Here is an 8,966-nt window from a genome sequence, read left to right on the forward strand (position 1 = left end):
ACTCTTTTCTTTACTTCTCTAACACACTCTCCATTACTTTGCACTGTTGACCCCAGGTACCTGAACTCCTCCACCTTCTCCACCTCTTCTCCCTGCAACCGCATCATTCCACTGCCCTCCCTCTCATTCACACACATGTACTCTGTCTTACTCCTACTGACTTTCATACCCCTTCTCTCAAGCGCATATCTCCACCTCTCCAGGCTCTTCTCAACCTGCTCTCTACTCTCACCACAAATCACAATATCATCTGCAAACATCATAGTCCAGGGAGACTCCTGTCTGACCTCATCCGTCAACCTGTCCATCACCACTGCAAACAGGAAAGGGCTCAGGGCCGATCCTTGATGCAGTCCAACCTTCACCCTGAACCAGTCTGTCGTACCTACTGCACACTTCACTGCCGTCACACTGTCCTCATACATGTCCTGCACCACCCTCACATACTTCTCTGACACACCTGACTTCCTCATACAATACCACAACTCCTCTCTCCACCCTGTCGTACGCTTTCTCTAAATCCACAAATACACAATGCAGCTCCTTCTGTCCTTCTCTATACTTCTCCATCAACATCCTTAAAGCAAATAAGGCATCTGTGGTGCTCTTCCTCGGCATGAAACCATACTGTTGCTCACAGATGGTCACCTCTTCTCTCAACCTGGCTTCCACTACTCTTTCCCAGAACTTCATGGTGTGACTGATCAACTTAATTCCCCTGTAGTTACTGCAGGTCTGCACATCTCCCTTATGCTTAAAGATCGGTACCAGCACACTCCTTCTCCATTCCTCAGGCATCTTCTCCCCTTCCAGAATCCTGTTAAACAATCTGGTTAAAAACTCCACTGCCATCTCTCCTAAACATCTCCACGCTTCTACCGGTATGTCATCTGGTCCAACCGACTTTCCATTCTTCATCCTCTTAATCGCTGCTCTCACTTCCTCCTTACTAATCTTATCTACATCCTGCTTCACCAACTCCACATCGTCCAATCTTCTCTCTCTCTGATTTTCCTCATTCATCAGCTGCTCAAAATACTCCCTCTATCTTCTCAACACACTCTCCACATTAGTCAACACATTTCCCTCTCCATCCTTTAGTGCTCTAACTTGCAGTACATCCTTCCCAGCTCGGTCCCTCTGCTTGGCCAATCGGTATAAATCCTTTTCTCCTTCCTTAGTGTCCAACCTCTTATACAGTTCCTCATATGCCTTTTCCTTGGCTTTCGCCACATCCCTTTTAACCTGCTGCCGCATCTCCTTGTACTCCTGCCTTCTTTTCTCATCACTCTGTCGATCCCACTTCTGTTTTGCCAACCTCTTTCCCCTAATGCTCTCCTGCACTTCCTCATTTCACCACCACGTCTCCTTGTCTTGCTTTCTATTTCCAGATGTCACACCAAGTACTTTTCTAGCTGCCTCCCTCATCACTCCTGCAGTAGTTGCCCAATCATCCGGCACCTCTTCACCACCACCAAGCCCCTGTCTCACCTCTTCCCTGAACCTCACACTACAGTCTTCCTCCTTCAGTTTCCACCATCTTATTCTTCTTTCAAACCTTACTTTCCTCCTCTTCTTCTTCGCCTCCAAAACCATCCTACAGACCACTATCCGATGCTGTCTAGCTACACTGTCCCCCGCCAACACCTTACAGTCTCCAATCTCCTTCAGGTTGCATCTCCTACACAGAAGATAATCCACCTGTGTGCACCTTCCTCCACTCTTATACGTCACCCTATGATCCTCCTTCTTCTTAAAATACGTGTTCACCACTGCCATTTCCATCCTTTTAGCAAAATCTACCACCATCTGCCCTTCCACATTCCTCTCCTTAAAACCATACCTACCATCACCTCCTCATCACCTCTGTTCCCTTCACCTACATGCCCATTAAAGTTTGCCCCAATCACCAATCGTTCTTTCCTAGGTACACCATCTACCACTTCATCTAATTCACTCCAGAATCTTTCCTTCTCCTCCATCTCACAGCCAACTTGTGGAGCATAAACACTGATGACATTTATCATCATCCCTTCAACCTCCACCTTCACGATCATCACCCTATCAGAAACTCTCTTCACCTCCACTACACTCTTACTGTACGCTTCCTTCAGAATCACCCCTACACCATTTCTCTTCCCATCCACACCATGATAAAACAGTTTAAACCCACCTCCAATGTTCCTGGCCTTACTCTCTTTCCACTTGGTCTCCTGAACACACAACACATCTACCTTTCTCCTCTCCATCATATCAGCTATCTCTCTCCCTTTACCAGTCATAGTACCAACATTTAAAGTACCAACCTGAACCTCTACTCTCCTACACTGCTCCTTTTCCTGCCGTCTCTGTAGACGTCTTCCTCCTCTCCTTCTCCTCCTTCGGCCAACAGTAGCCCAATTTCCACCGGTACCCTGTCGGCTAACGATACCTGTGGCGGTCGTTGTTAACCCGGGCCTCGACCGATCCGGTATGAAATTCTCATTTGTGATCCGCATATTAGATTTGGCACATGTTTTACGCTGGATGCCCTTCCTAACGCAACCCTCCCCATTTACCCGGGCTTGGGACCGGCACTAAGAGTGCACTGGCTTGTGCATCCATAATGGCTGGGTTAATTACATATACAGATATAAACCAATAAAAACACAAGCTTGAGAAACATCTTAATAATCAAATCCTAACACTTTGCACTAAATTGGAAATTTACAATGCTGAGTATTTCACTTCACTTTTATTTATGAATGTAATGAAGCTAAAAATACAAATACTTTACACACACTGACAGAATATTAAACACATTTCACCACAACTGCACTTTTAATCAGGAGATCAGGTGTGTATCTGATTTTAAAAAATGTATATGAAAAAAAAATCATAATCTGTTCAGCAGCAGTTAGCAGTGAAAAGAAAAGGTGAGTTTGGAGGTTATAAATTATTAAAATTAAAATTAAAATTATTAAAATTATTTAATTTCATCAACAGTACATGTTTATAAAGAGACTTTATAAATCTTAAATAATGTTTCAGCTTCGGAGTTTAATGTTTTGCTGTAGTTATATTTTACCCTCTCAGCTCTTTAAATAAATAAATAAATAAATAAATAAATAAATAAATAAATAAATAAATAAATAAATGTTCACGACTGGCGGTTTGTAAAAAGCTGTTGCTTGACAACACTCCCACCTAACGGCCGGAACAGGTACTGCACAGTAAACTGAAGCTGTAAGTTAAGTCAAGTAGCATTTATTGTCTTTTCAACCATGCAGTCAGTACACAGTGACATGAGACACCGTTTCTCCAGATCCCTGGTGCTCTATCACACAACATAGAGCTCCATCACACAACACAACATAGAGCTCCATTACACAACACAACATAGAGCTCCATCACACAACACAACATAGAGCTCCATTACACAACACAACATAGAGCTCCATCACACAACACAACATAGAGCTCCATCACACAACACAACATAGAGCTCCATTACACAACACAACATAGAGCTCCATCACACAACACAACATAGAGCTCCATCACACAACACAACATAGAGCTACATAACACAACACAACATAGAGCTCCATCACACAACACAACATAGAGCTCCATTACACAACACAACATAGAGCTCCATCACACAACACAACATAGAGCTCCATCACACAACACAACATAGAGCTCCATTACACAACACAACATAGAGCTCCATCACACAACACAACATAGAGCTCCATCACACAACACAACATAGAGCTCCATCACACAACACAACATAGAGCTCCATCACACAACACAACATAGAGCTCCATCACACAACACAACATAGAGCTACATCACACAACACAACATAGAGCTACATAACACAACACAACATAGAGCTCCATCATACAACACAACATAGAGCTCCATCACACAACACAACATAGAGCTCCATCACACAACACAACATAGAGCTACATAACACAACACAACATAGAGCTCCATCACACAACACAACATAGAGCTACATAACACAACACAACATAGAGCTCCATCATACAACACAACATAGAGCTCCATCACACAACACAACATAGAGCTCCATCACACAACACAACATAGAGCTACATAAAACAACACAACATAGAGCTCCATCACACAACACAACATAGAGCTACATAACACAACACAACATAGAGCTCCATCATACAACACAACATAGAGCTCCATCATACAACACAACATAGAGCTCCATCACACAACACAACATAGAGCTCCATCATACAACACAACATAGAGCTCCATCACACAACACAACATAGAGCTACATAACACAACACAACATAGAGCTCCATCACACAACACAACATAGAGCTCCATCACACAACACAACATAGAGCTCCATTACACAACACAACATAGAGCTCCATCACACAACACAACATAGAGCTCCATCATACAACACAACATAGAGCTCCATCACACAACACAACATAGAGCTCCATCACACAACACAACATAGAGCTACATCACACAACACAACATAGAGCTACATAACAGAACACAGACTTTCCAGAAGACCAACAATTCACCAAAAAATGTCACTGTTCAGTTTATTTTGATTGCTGCTATTGTTGAATTGCACAATTCTGTTTACATTTTTCTGCTTCTGTGCACCTTATTCTGTCACGACAGGTTTTACTGGCGGAGCTATTGCTGTTTTAATTTTTATATTTTGTGTATTGTGTGTTGTCCTGCACTGTCCTGTGTTGTCTTTTGCACTGTTTGCACCAGTTGCACACATGCACTTTATGTGGTGAGGATCTTAGTACCTGGCCCTGTTTTCTTCTGTTCTGTGACTGTTGTTTACTGTTGTTTTATGTTGTTTTATGTTGTTGTATGTTGTTGTATGTTGTTGTATGTTGTTGTATGTTGTTGTATGTAGCCCCTGGGTTCAGGAGGAACGTTGTCTCATTTCACTGTGTACTGCATCAGCTATATATGGTGGAAATGACAATAAAAGCTTCTTGACTTCTTGACTTGAAGAGTGCATCCTGACTCCCATCTCCTCCCTATTTAAGCCACACCCACACACACATTCATCAACAATGTGAAAAAGAAAACATGATTTAGCAGATCAGGCCACTTCTTCCATTGCTCCATGGTCCAGATCTGGTGCTCATGTATCGTTTGCAGGAGCTTTGAGTGGTGTACAGGGGTCAGAATGGATTCTCTGACAGATATGTAACATGCTATAGTGCTTTGTGTTTTCAGACTCTTTTCTCCCAGAACCAGCATCATTTATTACCAGTTTATGTTACAGGATATCTGTTTATTTTAGACCTTTGGACCAGACAGTCTAACCTTCTTTCCCATGTGCATCAATGAACTTTGGGCATCCAAGACCCCGTCTCTGGTTTATTGGTCGTCTTAGGAGCACTATGGGTGGGTATTCATTAATACATTCAGGCATAAACACCACAAACTTGATGTTTTGGAGATGTTCTGACCCACATGTCTACTCATCACCATCTGCCTCTTGTCAAAGTCACTCAGACTCTTACACTTGCCCATTTTTTCTGCTTCTAACACATCAACCTGAGACCTGATTATTTTTTGCACTCTATGTCTAATATAGAGAGATTCTGAGGTGTGAGATATTCGATACATTAACATTTATGGCATTTAACAAATGTCCTTATCCAGAGTGACTTACAACTCAGCACTGGAGGTTTAAGGGCCATGCACAAGGGCCCAGCAGTGGCAGCTTGGTGACCTTCTGATTTAAAATCCACTGAGCTACCACCTCCTCAGTAATATAAAGCTCGCTATAAAGTGTATGAAATAATGACTTCTTCTCAACTATAAATATCCAGTATGGGGTCATTTAGGGTTCAGTGCTTCATTTTTTTTAAACAAATGCTACAAAATATAAAATTCAGTTTAGAGTGTACAGCATTAAACCAGCAGAGGGCGCCCCACTCTTTCTCTTCTATTTCTGCATCCTTCACTTCTCTAGCGTGTTCCCACTTTATTCTCTCCCACTGAATACTAATGCACTGCCGGCTCGGTAGTCATCCCTCTCTCCCTCCCTCCCTCTCACTATCTATCCATCCTCTATGAGAGAGAGAGAGAGAGAGAGAGAGAAAGGGCAGTGGTAGCGCTTAGCGTTATCTAGAAGGCGATGGTTGCAGTGTGTGTGTGTGTATATAACAGGTAGCAATACAGAACCAGGCAGCTGTCTGTGTGTGGTTGGGATCTGCCTCTTTATTTATCTTTCATCCCAACATAAACGACAAAATGGACAGAGCTGGAGTCTTCATGCTCTTCTTCTCCTTCACCCAGCTTGGAGGTGTTCTGTTGTTCTATCTCATGGCCTGACACTCATTCTCTCTCTATCTCTCTATCTGCATCTCTCTCTCTCTCTCTCTCTCTCTCTCTCTCTCTCTCTCTCTCTCTCTCTCTCTCTCCATCCATTCTCTCTCCCTGGATCTCTCCCTCCATTCCTCTCTCTCTATGTTTCTCTCAGTACATCTCTCTTTTTCTTACTCTCCTCACTCATTAAGTGTTCTGTCTCTCACACTGTATTGGATGAGAAACGAGGTGATTGATTTTTCTCTTCTTTCGTCTGTCTCTCCATGACCACTCTGGATTTTCATGACAGGTAAGAAAGAGTGTGTTTGTGTGTGTGTGTGTGTGTGTGTGTGTGTGTGTGTGTGTGTGTGAGAGAGAGAGAGAGAGAGAGAGAGAGAGAGAGAGAGTTTGTATGCTTTAGCTTTACTAATTTATATGTTCATTAACATGCAATGTCCAGATGCAGAGGGCCTCATTCAGCGTGTGTGTGTGTGTGTGTGTGTGTGTGTGTGTGTGTGTGTGTGTGTGTGTGTGTGTCTGTGTGTGTGTGTGTGTGTGTGTGTGTGTGTGTGTGTATATGGTGTGTTTGAGAGAGAGAGAGCACAACACAAAAGCAGGACAAAAGAGTCTACCATTATTCCATTCAGGTTCTGTGTGTGTGTGTGTGTGTGTGTGTGTGTGTGTGTGTGTGTGAGAGAGAGAGAGAGTGGAAGAGAGAGAGAGAGAGTGGAAGAGAGAGAAAGAGTGGAAGAGAGAGAGAGAGAGAGAGAGAGAGAGAGAGTGGAAGAGAGAGAGAGAGAGAGAGAGAGAGAGAGAGTGGAAGAGAGAAAGAGAGAGAGAGAGAGAGAGAGAGAGAGAGAGAGTGGAAGAGAGAGAGAGAGAGAGAGAGAGAGTGGAAGAGAGAGAGAGAGAGAGAGAGAGAGAGAGAGAGAGAGAGAGAGAGAGTGGAAGAGAGAAAGAGAGAGAGAGAGAGAGAGAGAGAGAGAGAGAGTGTGGAAGAAAGAGAGAGAGAGAGAGAGAGAGAGAGAGAGAGAGGACATTAGTGTTTAAGAACATGATATAGTGTTATTATAGTGCACTACGTGTGTGTGTGTGTGTGTGTGTGTGTGTGTGTGTGTGTGTGTGTGTGCGCATCATAATCTCCTCTATGCTCTTTCTAGAAGTGTGTATATCACTATAATGCCCTACTCGGGGAATTAACACCATCTACTGCACCTCCATGGTGAATCTGTAGATATTCAGCCTCCTGTAATTGTGTAATTGGTGCCCTAGTGGATGAAGTGTGAACTACACAGTGTCCATTCATTCTGCAGAAAGTGTAGAAGGAATGCAGTAATGCACTATAGAGGTTGTGACTCTGTATGTAAAAGACATTGTGCAGGACATGAGTGTGCACTACAGTGTGAGGAGAAGATGCTATGATGTATCTCATACACAACATGTCGTCTACAAGAAAGGAGATTAATCCCAAATAACTCGTGAGTGAACATGAAGAGCGTGTGGAAGTATCTGGTTATCTCCGTCAGTGGGATATCTTCCTGCACTCTGAGTGCTCTACACATGTTCTAGATATTTATGGTAGAACACTAATCTCTAGATGACTTCTTAGTGGACAGTTTCTGGTGTTGGGTGTAAAAGGTGTGGGGTTGGGTGTAGGAATAGTGTGTGTGTACTGCATTTATTTATTCACTAGCTGTTTGAAATGAGTATAATTTATTTATATATAATTATATACACTAGTGCACGATACTGTACGTGTTTCTGATCTTATATAAGTGTCTATAAAACACTGTATCGTATCTGAGCTGTGCACAGGGACAAACAGAAACAGAAGTTTACAGAAAAAGAATCAACGTAAAAAAACCTGACGATCATAAAACCAAGTAACTGTAATGTTAGTTAATAAATATTAATGCTGATGTTCTGGATTGTTTTGCTGTAGCTGTGTGTCACTGCCTATTTAAATCCTAATGACTGTGTATTTGAATTCATTAGCACTAGTCATTAGCTAGGTTATAGTTTATTTTTCCCAGTTGCCTGGCAACAGCTTTACCCACAGAATTTAACATGTTCACCTTCAGGTTCTACAAAATGCTTCATCAGAAACACAAATACACACACACACAAAGACTAACACTACAAAATGTGTGCATCTTTAAACTCATGAACTCAGTTATCAGTGTTCTGATGTGTTGTGTCCTAAACCAACCTGGTTCACTACAGTGCAGACTATTTTAGACCTTTGTCTGTTTGAGGTTTTATCTGAGGACATGGGAATTTCCTGACGTCCTACGATGCTCTACAGCACTTTCCTGAACAAACAAATTCCCACTTTATACTGAAACGAGTGAGTGATTTGGGACACGTCCACAGTGGATTGATTATGGTGTTAATGTGCACTATATAGTGGATAAGTTACAGTAAGAGTAAGAATTAGCATATGGCAATAGTGACCGCAGTATCCCAGTGTGCCCTCTGTAGTGAACAGGGTGTGTGGTTTGGGACATGCCCATAATTCTTTATTTTATGTTTTAATTTAATTTTTTATTTAATTAGTAGAACAAATGGTTTTCTTCACATCCAAAGTGCCCTACATGAGGAGGAGCATGTGTGTGACACACTCACTG

General features: G+C 42.3%; 1 long non-coding RNA gene across 1 annotated transcript in view; it reads left to right on the forward strand.

Annotated features, from left to right (window-relative positions):
• Window positions 1-5,465: 5,465 nt before the first annotated feature.
• Window positions 5,466-8,966, forward strand: part of LOC310728058 — an 11,076-nt gene continuing 7,575 nt past the window's right edge. The window contains exon 1 of the long non-coding RNA XR_014534166.1: window positions 5,466-6,337. This is a non-coding gene — a long non-coding RNA (uncharacterized lncRNA). The remainder of the gene's footprint in view (window positions 6,338-8,966) is intronic.

Source organism: Silurus aristotelis (assembly GCF_946808225.1).
Source record: "Silurus aristotelis genome assembly, chromosome: 6".
In the NCBI taxonomy this organism is placed as follows: domain Eukaryota; kingdom Metazoa; phylum Chordata; class Actinopteri; order Siluriformes; family Siluridae; genus Silurus; species Silurus aristotelis.